This window comes from Dermacentor albipictus, chromosome 3 (assembly GCF_038994185.2).
Source record: "Dermacentor albipictus isolate Rhodes 1998 colony chromosome 3, USDA_Dalb.pri_finalv2, whole genome shotgun sequence".
NCBI classification, from domain to species: Eukaryota; Metazoa; Arthropoda; class Arachnida; order Ixodida; family Ixodidae; genus Dermacentor; species Dermacentor albipictus.
In genome coordinates this window covers 134,526,893-134,542,858 of record NC_091823.1, presented here as the reverse complement: position 1 = coordinate 134,542,858, position 15,966 = coordinate 134,526,893, and positions in this window count along the sequence as shown.

Below are 15,966 nucleotides of genomic sequence, written 5' to 3'. Positions count from 1 at the left end.
AATAAAGAGGCACATTGAGTCAAGCCAAATGTATGCCACGTATGACCTTTTGGGACACAGAAATGATGTTTCACAGTTAACTCAGCAACAGCAGGTGAATACTAATCCAGTGGTAACAAGACCATAGCGCTTACGGTCGCCGAATGGTAATAGCGCTGGTAATCCTCCAACTTAGTTATTCCTGTTAGAAGGTGGCAGCTACGCCCAGCTTTCCCAACCCGAGCTTTGGCGTATCGATTGAGCCCCGCCCACGCCTTGCGTCACACGCTTCCTGCTATCGACCGCGAGCTTGAACAAGCCGCGATGCAGCTTCAAAAATAGACTTATCTGCCACCCTTACACCAAGCGGACGTCTCAAGTTTCTTTTCTGTACCTCGCTCTACGATTGCTATGCGGCAATCAACAGATCTTTAGCTACTTGTGGAGGTGGAGTTATCACAGCAAACTATCCCCGGGAAAAAAAGACAGCAGTATAAAAGGCGTGCTCATATTTACAAGTTCACGCTGTCGATGAGTTTCTAGTAGCCTTGCCTTCATTGGCTCACCACTGCTTTTATGTTACCGCTTCATGCAAAACGTGCCTTCCGTGATAGGAGCTTTCTTGAGTATTGCAGCCAATTCTTTAACAAATTAATTAGTGCCTGACCAGACTGCCTGGGTGAACCGGTGGAGACCGTTGATTACGCTGGAATGTGCTACGAGTCACACATACATAGCTAGTGAATAAAATTTTAACGAACGCCACCTGGGCTCGCCGCCATCGTTGTGCATGACTGTTCTTCTCCGCGGCCTAAATTCGCTCAAAAGAGTGTTAGTGTTGTGGCTCGCAGTTTTTGCTCCGTCACCGTCAGTACAACCTGGCAATACTCCCTCCAGTTATACAACGAATAATTTTCTGCATTCAAACTATTTTGAAGTATTGATATATGGCGCACGTTTCTATATGAAAAATGCACACCCTGCATGACTTGACATTGGACATTCATTTCTTGACATGTTCCGCGGAATGCGGTTTGCCTTTACCTTTATAACTCGAAATCATTTCGCACCATTTGAATCAATCTACTGCGCCCCACTTCGCTGCCATGCAACTCAAAAATTGCGATTTTCAGAGTATTTGAAAGACAATAGAATTAAGCCTCTACGTATGTGTTGTTACTTTTGTTTACCATGTGTGAGAGGTTCTTTTTTCTTTTTGCAGTTTAGTTATGAATCAATGCAAAATTTGACGCTACAACATGCTATGTCCTGTATAATCGGTTCGTTTAGATGTGTCTACCCCGGACAAATATTCAGTACCTACTTTATCATCAAACAGGAACCTCCCAAACAGTGCCTTTCAAAAAGCCTGCACGGATGCAACCAAACTTGATCGAGACGAGGCCCTCAAGCCCCGCCCTAGTTTCACAAGAACAATAACGCCTCTTCTTAACAATACATCATGAAATGCACTCGCAAACCAGAAACACAATGAGATTTTCCGTACCCGCCCAGAGTAGCCTAAAGATGCAACATTAATTTTAAGCACACTCTTGTACATGCCCAAATAAGGACAAAGACGAAGTTGGGAACAGGTCCCTGTGACCGCCCCAGGTGCATTACATTCAAACATATTCAGTCAAAAAAGAAAAGAAAAGTGTATGATAGCTGTGTCTTACCAGTACTCACCTACGGGGCAGAAACCTGGAGGCTTACGAAAAGGGTTCTACTCAAATTGAGGACGACGCAACGAGCTATGGAAAGAAGAATTATAGGTGTAACGTTGAGGGATAAGAAAAGAGCAGATTGGGTGAGGGAACAAACGCGAGTTAATGACATCTTAGTTGAAATCAAGAAAAAGAAATGGGCATGGGCAGGACATGTAATGAGGAGGGAAGATAACCGATGGTCATTAAGGGTTACGGACTGGATTCCAAGGGAAGGGAAGCGTAGCAGGCGACGGCAGAAAGTTAGGTGGGCGGATGAGATTAAGAAATTTGCAGGGATGGCATGGCCACAATTAGTGTATGACCGGGGTTGTTGGAGAAATATGGGAGAGGCCTTTGCCCTGCAGTGGGCGTAACCAGGCTGATGATGATGATGATGATGATATTCAGTCAACTACTACAATTGAAAGTGCGGCGTCCAATTCCTCACACAAGGTAACTTCGAGTTTCACATGCACATCAAGCAACTTAGTCTACTCTCTAGAATGTGCCACTTGTAGCGAAAAATACATAGGTGGGACTGGACATCAAATTCAAACGAGACTCAATGGTCACCGCGCAGATACAAAACACAATTTATTTAAGGCAGTAGCCAGCCACTTCAATGAACATGGTCATATATTCCACAGAGCAAGTCTCTATATACTACAAACAAATTTCCATTCACCTCACGAGAGGAAGTATAAAGAATAATACTTCATACGCAAGTTTAAATGCCTACACCAACGAGAAATAATTTGGCACGAGGCAACTTAGAATCATTAAAAGCTGTAACTGAAATCTGAAATTCTCATATCATCAACCGAGGCACAAAACACATTGCGCCACTAGCTAACCTTAATTTTTAACCTTACCTTTTCCTCCATTTCCAGTTTTTCCCTGCCTACTACTCAATTTAATAAACTCTTTCATGTTTTTACATTTATGTCCACTGTGCAACCCCTTTTCCCATGTACACCTGCCCCCGCCCGCTTTTACTGTTGTCACTCTCCTATTTGTTATTCCGGTTTCGATCCCCCCCTCTTTCTTCTGTCTGTTTCTTTATTATATTTTCTTGAAACACCTTCACCAACGAATTCCGAAGTCCCAGTCACCAGGTTACCTTTTTGGGCGCCTAAGCCGCACAGAGGAACACCACTTCTGTATACTGCCGTGACGACACCTACGTTGAGCTACAGGGGCTAACGTTCGTTGAAAGACCATAGCACTTCCGTCCAGCTACCCCATGCATTGCACCCCAGACTCCTTGCCGCCATCTTCACGCCTTCAAGATTACGCGACGCATAGCTGCTGCACCACTCAAGTCATTCTTTCAACTCCTGTCTTCTCGTTACTCGCGCGCTGACCCGCTCTTCTAAACACACAGACGCACGCCTACGACTCCTCTGTAAGCTCCCTAACCTCACTCTCCCTCAACATCCATCCGTTATTTTTCCTTCTCTTTCTCACCTCTTTGCTTTCTCTTTTTTTCTGCTGCCTTCACACTCTCCCACTTTTGCCCCTCATCTTAGAAACCACGCCTGAGACGTCAAACGACAACGCTCATTTTCGTTTCAGTTTCTCCCTTTACAGCCAGCCACCACGGACAACGACCGCACGTGATGTCGCTCTACTAATCCTTTCAAACTAACATGCCGAGAATGACGAGGCCGCCTTCCTCCTATCGGTCCTCCTATCGAAAGGTTGGTCAGCCTTCCTGAGGCACTCTATAGCTGTTTATAAACATTATACCACAGTGTGCTACTCCATCAGTCAACCCCTTTATTGATTTTTCTGTCTTCTCTTTCTTGTCAAAACGTTGATGAGATTTTCTACTGCGGCGAAGAAGTTTTGTAGCATGATTAACTTTTGCCTCTAATGGAGTTGGTACAACATCGTTTAGTTTCTACGTAGCGTGAGCTGCTAAGAAGGAAGTGCAGGGTAATTTGGGCGGACCTTGGAGATAGTGCACTCTAACACAACACTACAAAGCATGGCTTGAAACGAAGAAATAAGACGACACAGTGGCATGACATACAAGAGCGAACTGTTTCATCAAGCTGGGTTGCTTTAGAATGAGGAAACTATGAGTGAGATTGTGGCCTAATCGTTAAAGCCCCGGGCTGCTGTGCTCAACGACTGAGATTGAATTCCACCGTCCGGCATGAAATTGACTTTAGCGTTCCGCTCCTAGACAGGAGGTTACCGCTTCATAGTAGTCACGGCAGCCTTATTCTACGGCCAACGGAAAGAAAACTTGCTCACATGGTGCATTGAAATACTAGTCAGTGCAAGAAAGGCGCCGATTTCTGTGCAGCTTGTACATATTCTTGCGGTGCGTTTGACAACGCCACTTTGGGAATTTTTGGTGGGGAGCAAGGTCTCTGAGCCGTTAATTAAACAATCTGTACTTGAACAGCGCCGACCTGCTAGATATGAATGACTCATTCCACAGAAATGAATATTCAGATGCGACTGCCTCTTCACTGCTGTCATAAGTACTTCTTATGATACACCCGATAAGCACAATAAAAGGACACTCCGAGTATGTAAGAAAGAGTATAACCGAATGTGTTTTTTTGTACGAATAAGTTGATGTGCTGTCGTACCATAACAGTTCTCTAGGTAAATGTCCTACTGAATAGCTGGTAGGCAGTATGACAATAGAGAGGGAATAGGTGTACGGAAAAACACAACGCAATAAAAACATACTTGGGCGCAAGCCAGCCTACCATAACTGAAAAATACAACAAGCAAGAGTGCATAACGCCTCACGAAGCGCTATAACGTACAAAATGTATAATTTATACAAGTCTTTAGAATAGAGTAAGCGCTCACGGCCTCATAAATGCGAACTGGACGAAATTATTCAAATGCAAAGTGCATTCGTGAATGAGAATTACCAAAGCGAATTCTAGTATTACTGCTGTGTCCTTATAAAAGTGCCGGAAAGGCAGAAAGAAAAGCAGACGTGTGCTCTGAACTCATAAAGGCGACGGAAGTTGAGAGCAAAATCTTCTAAGAAGAACTGAGGGTGTGAAAATTAGGAACAGGCAGGTGGCTTATTTATTTAACAACATGAATAAATCTTTCCTCAAAGTGGAGAACAACTTCCATGAATGTTAGACAGAGAGGAAGGCAGATAAATAATTTTATTCAGGCCCTGAGAAGCACCGTCGTTAGAGCAGCACCGCGGGCCGCTCCCACGGGAAGACGGGGAGACCTAGCCTCACCGCCGCATCGTGGGCTATCTGGACAGCCCGGTGCTCCGTGAAGAAGCTCGAAACTCTTCACAGCAGAGTTTCACTCCTCCTCGGTTACTTGATTGGGCCCCCGTAACGAGGGGCACCTCAACAGTATGTGATTTAAGCTGCTAAACGACCCGCAGACCGCGCAGGTAGACTCGAAGGTGTCTGGGGCAATAATGCTGAAGTAAACTAAACTGGCATATGACCTAGTCTTCAAGATTGAGATTGTAATTGTCTTAGACCTAGAAAATTTACCGTGCGGGGGCAGAAAACCCCGCCTGCCCATTTGATAGTGCTTGGTGACTTCGTTAAAGGGAAATAAAATGTATATATTTTCTCCATACCCATCATGCAGATCTGAGTCCTTCCCCACGCAGATGTTTAGAGCACGTACCCGAGTCTGAGCAGTATCATTGAGGGGTGGGGGAATCTAGCTGAGATTCGAGATGTGCCGGAAACCAAGTAGTGGTGTGGGCGGAGGTGTTATAATTGCCCAGAATTTCAGACACGTCGACGGAAATGGATCCAGAGACACACAGAGAGAGAAAGGCAAAGGAAAGAGAGGGAGATTAACCAGAGATTATCTCCGGTTGGCTACCCTGTACTGGGGGAGGGGAAAGGGGATGCAATAGGTGAGAAAGAAAGAATGATAAAAAAGAAAGGAAAAAAATGAAGAAAATGCCTTAGCCGCCGACTTAGAGTCTGTGCAGATTTGCGATCTACTATCGTCCACGACTTCGAAAGCTGTGGCCGCCTGCTCGACCTTCGAGGAAGTAAAATCTTTGAAAGGTGCGGAATTGAGTATCAACCAATTGTGATCGATGACAACGGCAGCTAACCTGGCCGAGCGGCCATACTGGCGGCATCTACGAAGCGATCCTGGCGGGGTTCACCCCGAAAGTGTCTGAGAAGCGCCAATGCCCTTTCCCTGCGCCTGCCGATGTTGTGCTGTGGATGAACGTTACGAGGAAAATGAGAGTCCTAAATGCTGGCCCTTTGGGCATGAGAGAGCTGATGTCGCCGCTCTGCAACAAACGTGGGGTTGGGGCCGAGTACGGCGAAAATCTTCCTTGAAGGTGGCGTAGACGACAGCCGAGCTACGTGGGCAGATTCCTGTGCATCGATGATCTCTTTCAGGGTGTTGTGAACACCTAGCTGCATGAGTCAATTGGTACTGGCTTGCACCCCAACACCTTCTTTATACTCTTTCGAATTTCGAATACCAGCAGTGCATGGCCGCCATGCACGTGATGTGGCTCATGACGAAGACGTGAGTCTCAAGAAGTCGTCTTCGCTGAGACCACCCGCTTGTTGGAGACTTTATTGATTGATTTGATCATCTTCTCCACTTTCGGGGTGACTTTGTTGCTCATTCGACTGTTGCAGCCGTTCGACTATTCGGCATGCCGAGAACTGTAAGGACGCCCGCCCTGGGAATGGCATTACCATTACTCGTGCTAAGCTTTAGGTCAACTTTCGAAAGCGGCATCCGGCACTTTGGTTTGGGCCCCCTCCTGGCGGCCCTGTATAGGAGGAGCTCTTATTTGCTCCAAAACGATTTTAGGTCCGGTGTTGGTGCGAAAACGTTGCTTGGTCAGGGTCTTCCCGAAGCGCAGTTTCGACCCCGCGCTCGCTGGCGCCGGTGCACCAGATGGCGATGTCGTCGGCGTAGACAGTGTGGTTGATGCCTTCGACTGCGTAGAGTAATTTCAATAGCTTGCACTTGGCCATATTGAATGAAAGCGGGGACATTACCACACCCTGTGGCATACGTTTCGGGCCCAGCTCCACGGGGTCAGATTTGAGATCGCCAGTCTGGAGCGTGGCTTTCCCGGATCTTGGAAACGTACCGACAAACTTGTGAAACATCTCGCCCAGCCGAAGCTCCGAGATCGAGTCCAGTATGTGCGCGTGTGTGATGTTGTCGAAGGCTTTTTCCATATCGAGTCCTAGGATGGCCCTAATATCCCTCGCGTTCTTGGTACTAATTTGGTGCTTGAGTAGTTTCATCGCATCCTGCGTTGACAGGGACGGGCCGAAACCAATCAGATGTGGTTGTGTATACCATGCTCTGTCACCTTGCCCACGCAAGACGTGAGGGTGATGGGCCTCAGGTTAGGCAACCCCAGAGCCAACCCGGCTTGGGGATAAGGACGACCGACTTCATCTCCCTGGACTCTGGGACGGAGCCCTGCTCCGACATGAGGTTGATTTCTTCAGTGAGGAATTCGATGGAGCCGTCTCCGATAGGACGGGCCATCCGCCGGGCTCAAGGTACCGATAGGTAGGTGATTGTTTGTCAGCGCGTCCAACAAAGCGTCTTCCACCTCAGACAGCCTAGGCCTCAAGTAGTACTCTGCTAATGGCCTAGCTCTGATTGGACTTGGAGTTGAACTCGTTCAGTAAATGCTTGAGTAAGTTCCACTTGCCACCGACTCGAATTTGGCTGTCGACCGACTTGCACACCGTGTCCCATTGCTGCCTGGTGAGGAATTGCCAGTGGTCTTTGATGGTTCGCTTGAGCTCCGCAACTTTCTTGTGGAGCCTGCAGTTGAGTCGCTGCCCCTTCCACCTGCTGAGAAGCAGCTTATTGGCTTGCAGAGCTTCTGGAGCTTCTTTGTCGCCAACAGGTTGTCTTCCTTGAGCTGCGTCGCCCTGCACTCCAGGTATAGAGCCGACTTCTGGATCTGCCTCCTCTCCTTTCTAATCTCATGAAACTTATGACAGTTCGTGTTGGAGAATTCTCTAAGCGGTCTGCTCTTCACACTGATGCGAGTGGCGAACATGTTGTGATCACTGCCTAAATCCTCGTTAAGAATGTGCCAAGACATAGCCCCGACGTTCTTGACAAAGGTCAAATCCCGCATCGTGTCCCTCGACTATGAGTTGCCAATCCTTGTCGGCAATGCCGGGTCCGTGGCGAGCGTGAGGTCATGAATAGTCGCCGCCTGCCACAGGTCGTCTCCATTGTGCGTCGTTCGCGAGTAACCCCACGGCCAGTGCGTAGCATAGAAGACACACAAAATGATATTAAATGCATGGTCATCGATCCAAACACAGTATACCAGATAGTAGCAATAGAGGCAGAGCCTGCAGGGTATTCTATGCAGGAACAAATACTGTAATCGAAACAAAGTTGCTTTAGGACTTTTCAAAAAGGGCGTGCAACAGGCAGTGTTTCTAATCGAGTCAGTCTTTGTAAGAGCGCGAATGTCAATGAACAGATGGCGGAAAATTTTGACCAACTGCTGGAAAATTGATTGTTGGTGCAAGATACTTCCACTTTAGCTTCCTTTCTTAGCTTCTTGAACGCTGTGTTTTAGTCGAAATTGTAGGAAAATATTGGGACTTAACACGTACTAAGTATTGATTAAACAGTGTTTCATTCATGTTGTACAGAAAAATTTCTTCTCAGCTATGTGCTTAAAAGAAAGCCCACATTAGCTCGCGAATGGTTTGTCAATGCACCGAACACACACAGCTGGTGCGTCGTGGATCCAAGCAGTCTCAAGTACGCGTAATTTCTATAAAAATTGTGCTTTATTTTTATCAACGACTCGCCAGTGAAATCTTTCTAAACTGGGCGAGAGTGAGTCGCGACTTGCAGTAGCCGGAAAGAAAACTGCATCATATTGGAAAATTAACCAGGGTTGGAAAACATCAAAGCCAATTGAACAAACCTTCCCTAATGGTCGAAAGGTCTCGCTTCTCACCTTTTGTGAGTTAAAAACACGTTAAGTTATCTACGCGCTTCTCGTTTGTGGCAACGGAAAGCCAGTTCCAGCGAGCTGTGCGTGGCAAAGTAGTTCGCGCTACCCATTTGGTCACGCAATAAAGCAGTCACACTGGCGCAGCCCCAGGTGCTACAAGAAAAAGAATAACGGCCATACGCAAAGTAGTTGCAGCGAATCGCTTCAGCAGTGCTTCTCTGATCATTAGCTTTGCTGCGCATCCAAGAGACGAGGCAGCGGGCAACGCTCCAGCGAAGGTTTAAGCAAGCGTAAACTTTTTTTTTAGTGTCGTTGTGGGACGATGACATGAGAGGGCGCGCGTGGGAGTAAAAAGAGGATTCAGAAATGGAAACAATGGAAACATCGCATCACGAAAAGACACGAAAAGCATATAGGAAGACAGGAAAGAATAGTATCTTTCAACACGTTTCCCACTTAAAGCGCCCGTCTCACTCCAACGTCATTTACCTTTTTTTTTCCAAAATAGAACCTAATTCCTTTACAGTGATGACATCTTGTCGGTTTTCTCCCAAACCACGTTCACACGGGGAGCGGCGGCTGCTCCTTTACGTGCCATTGTTTTCAAGCCTAGTAGAAGCGAGTACAGCACATAAATTCCACTCTTACTAATGGTCTGACAGCGCGAAGGCTGAATAATTAAGATCTATGACATCAGAAAAAACCTAATTACGTTAAGGAAGGCACAAAGAATGCAGAGGCGAGATAAATACATTATGCGCTTCCTCGTCGGTCGGCTACATCCTTTTTCAAGCCAATTACATTATCAGAAGAGCCGCAGCAAAGTGAAGGCATGAGGTTCCTATATTTTAAGCCAGCCTACTGCTGTTCTACCAGCTTGTTCTTATGGTCATATCCTTGACTTTAAGTAACAGATCTTCATGAATGACAATTTACAGAGAAATTTTGCAAATGCTGTTTACACAGCTGCTTTAGACTACTTGGTGAATGCATCTACCGCAAGAAATTAAAACGAGGCTGTGTTATATCTACATTAATGCAATTACATAGCCTTTCTTTAATATAGAGCCTGCATTTACTTATAGACGGGATGACAGCGGCAATCAATAGCAAATTTATGTTAGTTTTAAACAACTCCAATTAATCAAAGTAAGGATAGAAAATTGATCGCTGGCTGCTGTTAGGTTTGTCTTCTGAAGTAAACACGATGCATCAGGACCACATGTGAGACTTAAGTGGGTTTCTGCGTGATACACGCCGGTCGAAACGCAGCATGGAAGTGATAAAAATGTGCTTATCACTCGCGATTGACAAAATACGGAAAACACTGCAGATGTTCCTTACCCTGAAGAAAGCAAAGGCAATTTTGAGCGAAGCTGTTTTTTTTAGAGCACTTGAAATAACAATTGTAGTAGCCTCTAAATAGACTTAGCGGTCAGATGCATAACAGAAATTAAGAAACTGCATATCACTCCTTAACAAAAAAATAGAAGAACATGCTAAGCAAATGATCAAACAACAATGGCACGAGATATGCTTTTCCATGGAAGGACAAATAGGCACTGGCAAAACCTGGCACATGCTCAGGTTCCTGCTTGAGCATGACAATAGCAAGAAAAATTACGTGCAAGCCATTAATAAAGTAATACACGCATATGAGGGCACAGATGAATTTCTGAAAGAATTACAGCAGAAATACTTAACACAGCATCCCCCTTGCAACAATCCTAGGTACAACGGGAATACAAACGCAAAATTGGACGAGGAACTCACGGAGGCAGATATCCTCGCGGCCCTACAGAAGTTAAACACCGAATCCGCCCCAGGCCCGGATGGTATAACCAACAAGACTCTTAGGAATCTCGATGATGAATTGATGTCCAAACTTACAGAATACATAAACGAGTGTTGGGTAAAGGGAGAAGTGCCAGCTCAATGGAAGAAAGCGACGATAACGCTCATTCCAAAACCTCGTAAGAAGCTTGAGATCGACGACCTCAGACCAATCTCCCTAACATCCTGCGTCGGAAAATTAATGGAGCATGTAATTTTAAGCACATAACTTCTTAGAGGATAATAACATATACTCAGGTGCAATGATAGGATTTCGCAAAAACCTTTCGACACAAGATGCGATGCTCCAACTTAAGCATCAGATAATCGATTATAAAACGCGCTTTACAAGGGCCATCTTGGGCCTTGATCCTAAAAAAGGCTTTTCATAATGCCAACCACGCAACCATATTGGAAAACATCGAACGAATAAGACTAGGCCAACGGACGTATAACTACATCAACAGCTTCCTATCAGATAGGAAAGCCGTCATCTCCGTCGGAAGCCTCACGTCGCCCGAGGTCGACATACGGGGGGGAGGGGGTGGCACCCGGGAAGGCACTGTCATTTCACCGATGCTGCTTAATCTCGTCTTGGTGGGACTCCCCAATCAATTAAATCACATAGAGTCCCTGAATCACACAATCTCCGTGGAGGATATTACTATCTGGACCTGTGATGTAGTGACCGATCAATGGAGCAACGACTGGAATCTGAAATTAACACAGTAGAGTAACACCTCATAGGAACAGGCGTCACATGCTCTGCAGAGAAATCTGAACTTCTCTTGTACCGCCCCACACTTAGGGGCAGGCCTCCCAAAGGATACGACAGAAACAAGGCTCATGAAGAAATCAAGCTACACACCAAGAACAGGCGGAATATCTCAATAGTCAACCAGCTCAAGGTGCTGGGTCTAGTAATCGAGAAGAAAGGCAAAAAAGGGGGAAACCATAAAGAAGTTAGACACAAAGGTAACGAACACCATGATATTAATCAAACGAGTTACTAACAAGCATCAGGGTATGAAGGAAGAACATATCGTACGGCTGATACAATCATTCGTAATCAGTCAGATCACATACATAGCAGCCTTCCACAATTGGTTTGCAGGTGAAAGGACAAAAATTAACAACCTGATCGATAAGGCATATGAACTAGCACTAGGGATTCCCATCAGTACGAGCACGGATCTCTTGCTAAAGTTAGGACTGCGCAACACACTGGACGAACTCATAGAAGCACAACAAACATCTCAAGCACAACGACTAACCAAAACCAAAACGGGACGGCATATACTAAGCAAACTAGGAATGAATTACTACAATCTATACGGGGAAAAGAAGACTATAACGAGAGAAATTCGTGACCAACTCCTAGTACCAAATAAACCCAAGGACATGCATCCAGGTTACAACGACGGCAGATGGAAGAGTAGAGCAGAGAAAATGATCCGAAGCTTTGAGTCAGACGACACAGCAACCTCTGTAGACGCAGCTGAATACCCACGCAGAAATAGCTACGTAGCAGTAATTGTATATCACACCCAAAAACCCTTTACAAGCGTAACTGTTACTACCAAACATTCCGAGACAGCAGAGGAGGTAGCTATTGCACTAGCATTGGTCTCTACGGATGGTCAGTACAGCATTAGCGATTCTCAAGTGGCCATTAGAAATTATGCAAAAGGTAGGATCTCTCCTGAGGCATGGCACATCATCAGAGTAAATGAAGCAAGGTTCTCGAACGCAGAGAATAACGGCAGGCAATTGCTCTGGTTCCCAGCGCATACGACTTCAGGCATTCCCGCAATCAACATCAACGAGGTAGCACACCGTGAAGCTTGAGGTCTTACTCGCCGAGCTGAGCAAAGAGTGATTTCCATCGGTCAGGAGAATGCGGAGGAGGTGATCTGGCGAGAAAAAGACACATTAAGAAGAGTTAGCGATATTAGCAAATCGTATCAAATTCGAAGGCGAGTATTACCACCGCCTCCCACCAAATTGAACAGAGCTGAGTCTGTTATTTGAAGGCGACTGCAAACAGGAACTTATATGAGTCCCATCCAACTAAAACCTTTCTACCCCGATATATACGAGAGCGATATGTGCAAGCTATGCAAGTCTGTTAGAGCCACCCTTCAACACATGCTACGCGGATGTGAAATATACCAAGCTAAAATGGCAGTTTCCCCGGAAAGTCTACGGGCGCGGTGGTCAGCCATGTTGCTCAGCTCAGAACTCCAAGACAATCATTGAGCCATCCGGCGACCCAAGGAAGCCGCACGGGAGCAGCAGCTCCCAGTGGCCGTTCAGGCGGCCCCCGGCCCGGGCCTCCCAATCGCCGGATTCCAAATAAAGTTGTCACAACAACATATCTAAATAAATAACACACTTAAAACGTTGGCCTTATATCGCTGGTCCATTTTAGGCTTTCCATAATAAAACCCTTTTGGGCTCGTGGTTAATAAGTTTTGCAAAAGCAGCAGTTTATCCACACACATTTTGCTTTGCGTAAAGCTTGCCCATAACGCTAGCCCCTTTCACTTCATGTCACCTTGGTGCAGCATACAATTCCCCCGGAGCCCCATATTATAGTGTGCGTTGTTGCTAAAACGCAGTTAGCTTACTCTAAGTAGCCTGCATTTGCAGTTTGCTACTACGGTTTGTAATATGTACACACATCTTGAAGTTATTTTACAGGATAATAAATTATCTATAACCTACCGCTACTTTTAGGTCATTATAAAATATGTGCCTTGTGCAGTACTTCGAGGACACCATACAAACCCACTAAAAACAGCGTTTAATGGCGAAATAGGCGAAATAATCAGCGAAAGAAGCAGAGTTAAGTAATTTTTCACAGCACTTCTAGTCTCTCCAGGAAACATAAGGTTTCGCCATTCATTACACTGAATACGACACGCGTCCCTGGTAATCATAAACTAGGGGCAAAGTATATTTATTATGTATACTTAGGAAATATAGCTGACAGCGGCAGATGGCAACGTTTTCAACACCTAATAATATGATTGTGAACGTATGTAATTATTTCACACGCATTTAACTTCGCACAAAGACTTGCATAGCATTTCCCCTGTTTTCGCTAAATTGATCTCGTTGACCTGCATTGTTCTGCCTGCTAAACGGACTAGATTGTGCGCGCTCATAAATTACATATGAGGCTTCAGAGCAATAACACAAACAGTTTACTGCAAAAGGCACAATAAAGGCCTACTTTGAACGTTCTGTGCACATTATCCAATAACTGTCCCTCACTTTCACCAAATAAAGAAAGCAGGACATGTCCGTTAGTAAATCAGTGACAGCTGGCAAACATTGTATCACGCATGTGAATGCGATAAATTTACAATTCAGTATTTTTTCAATGACTCCTACATAAGCCAATTATGTTAAAAATTCTGGGCGTATTTTGTACAAAAGAATCCTTTCATTTCTTTTGAAAATTAGCTTTCTGTAACTAAGCGTTCCTTCCAGTCATTGAGAACCGTAGCTAATAATCGCAGCACGATATTTGGATACACTTTCTTGAGACATTTCGAATAAACGCTGTTTTTCATCGAGAAAAAATTCCTTCGTCCACAAATTTCTTTTATCTTAGTCCCCCTCTTGCTGCTAACATAAATTTTGGTCGCATATGCTGTTATTGAAATGTTTGTTGCGAAATATGCCCACTGGTAAAAATAAGCGAATTGCTCTGGATCGCTAACGAAGCGCTTCGGAGCGCTCCAGACCATATTTTCAGACATGTTAATTTTGTTTGTGTGTGTTCGTTTCGAGCACGTGTATAAAGAATTTTCAAAAAGTGGTATTGAATCCACAAGCATTTCACTTCTGACACTGATAAAGCTAAGCTTTTTCTGCACGTTTGACAAAGGTGATCCTGGTGGCGTCTGTATTTATGGAAGTAACGTGGGACAAAGCATGAGCCACTCGTAAAACACAGGCATAAAGTGGAAGAACGCTTGCATAAGTAATTTATTCCAAGTGTCACAATAAACCCACCCACATTCGCCATTGCCTATACATTAGTTATTACCTGTCTCTTACTTTCGCCAAACAGAAACTATGTAACATTTATTGGTTCCCTGAGGACAGGGAGCGAATATTATCTCAAGTATAGCAAAACCATCAAAACGAAAATTCAATCATTTTTAAAGCTCCATAATTATCCAGTCAGCTTAGAACTTCGGATCACAATGCACATAAGATGCCCCTCATTACTGCTAAATGTGAAGATTGTGTAAAGCAGATTTCTTCTGGTCCATTTGGAAATGTGGATGCTTTCGCGATATGCCTTGTTGTTCTTCTCTCTGTACCTGTCTCTGCGTGCTGTTAACCCTTTAAAATGCTTTACCAACTAGCCCACCAAGTCATCCTTGGCAAACGTAGCTGATAATGGCAGCGTGACACTTGAGAACAGCAGCCTATGAAAGTTCTGCAGGAAGTGCATTTCATACACACAAATTTAGCTTGGCTGATGGGTTTTTCATTGACTCATTGACGTCTGTTCTATTTCCAGAGCTTTATCTTGGTGCATATGTAGTTATGCCATGACAGTGGGCTAGATTTAATGCCACTTTTGAAACACACTCCTCAGTGTCTGTAGCACCTGCATACGCAGTATAATGGTAATAAATCAATTAGTACACATATGTAGATATGTCATTTAGATATATGTCATATTTAAACGAAATATGAACATATAGCCTTGTATAGTTCAACGAGGACACTTCAATGGGAGCCTTTCTACAAAGGCTCTAATTATGCTACGGGATCAACATATATATATATATATATAAATATATATATATATATATATACACATACATACATATATATATATATATGTATCTATTGTCGCGAAGCACTTTGAACAGTAAGCGTTCGCGACTAGAACGTTGGAGCAGCGAGAGGTAGTGTAGCCGACCGAGCACCGAAACAAGGTTGTTCTTTCTCGTCGTCGTTGTCTCTCTCCTAGCCACAGGCCCACTGCTCCCTATTTTACAGTACAGTTATCTCCCCCGCGGAGAAGGGAGCCGTCCCGGCGACCTACGGGTAGGACAGCAGAGGCGGATCGTAGTAGGGCTTGAGACGCTGGGCATGCACAATTTCGCGTCCACGACGGCGATGATCCAAAGGCAGCTCGAGGGGTTCCACAATATAGTTGACTGGAGACGTTTGTTTGATCACGCGGTATGGGCCTTGGTACTTCGACGCGAGTTTCGGTGACAGTCCAGTGGTAGAGGCTGGAAACCAAAGCCACACTAGTGAGCCAGGAGCATAGGATACAGGAGCATTGGAACTTTCTCTATGGTGATTCTGGCATTGCTGGTCTTCTGACGTAAATATACGGGAAAGCTTGCGACACTCTTCTGCGTGTGCAGCAGCTTCGGATAGAGTAGTTGTTTCCGTGGAGTCAGGGCGGTACGGAAGGATAGTATCCATTGTGGAAAAACGTTCGCGTCT